Source organism: Geospiza fortis, unplaced genomic scaffold (genome assembly GCF_000277835.1).
Source record: "Geospiza fortis unplaced genomic scaffold, GeoFor_1.0 scaffold154, whole genome shotgun sequence".
NCBI classification, from domain to species: domain Eukaryota; kingdom Metazoa; phylum Chordata; class Aves; order Passeriformes; family Thraupidae; genus Geospiza; species Geospiza fortis.
In genome coordinates, this window is record NW_005054397.1 from 789,051 (window position 1) to 790,402 (window position 1,352).

Genomic DNA, 1,352 nt, shown 5'->3' on the forward strand with positions numbered 1-1,352 from the left:
GGGCAGGGCACGCACACGGGCGGGGAACGCACACGGACCGGGCACGCACACGGACCGGGCACGCACACGCGGGACACACCTGCACATCCCCCCGCACGACACACGGTGTGATACATGGCTATGGGTGTGCCCACACCTGCAGGGCTGCACACTTGCACAGCCGCACGGCTGACACACACGTGAGACTTGGCTCTGTGTGTGCGTAGATCTGCACAGCCGCGCACACTTGCATGCTCATGTGAAACACACCCATGCATGTGTGCACGCACATGCCTGGTCACAGGCCTGCACACACATGTACAAGGCACTCATGGGTGCACTCGCTTGCATGCAGGGTCACAGAAACCTGCACATGCACATTTTAAAAAGCTCATGTGTGTGTGTGTGCACGCAGCTGCACTGCCACAGAGCTGCACAGCTGCACACACAGGAGGAGCCACACCATGTGGCCCATGTGCACACAGACCTGCATACTTCACACACACTGGACAGACACGCCTGCACAATCACACACCTGCACAATCACACACCTGCACACACACATGCCAAACAGGCAAACCCAACAAACACTCCTCTGTGTGTGCACACGTGCATCATCACACCCCTGTACACACATGGGCAAGTCACATACACGCATGTGTGCACACACCTGCACGACTGATCACACACATCCACACAAATGTGCAAGGTGCCCATGCATACATGGTCACACACACACCTGCACACATACATGAGAGATGTGTGTGTTTGTGTGCACACATCTGCACAGCCACACAGAGCTGCACACACATGTATGTCTGCGTGTAACTGCAAGGACACACACCAAGGCACAAACATGCAAGAAATGCCCATGTGTGTGTGCAGACGCACAAATGCGTGGTCACACACCTGCACACATGTGTGCAAGGTGCCCATGTGTTCGTGCACATGCATGCATGGTCACTCACCTGCACACACTCATGCACAGGAATGCAAACACACGTGCAAGGCACTCTTGTGTGCACACACCTGCACAGGCATGTGTGCACATGCACACACATGTCAACTGCACACAGACACAAGGACATGCAAAGCCACACAAGTCACATTCACAAGCGCAGGTTCTCATGTGTGTATGCAGTGCACACTGACATTTGTACACATACATGTCTGTACACACATGCAGACACATCGAAACACATGCACATATACTCAAACCTGTACATATACACAGAATTCACAAAATTCACAGAATTACTACGTTGGTAGAGACCTTCAGGATCATCAAGTCCAACCCATGCCCCAACACCTCAACTAAACCATGCCACCAAGCGCCACATCCAGTCTTTAAACACATCCAGGGATGGTGATTC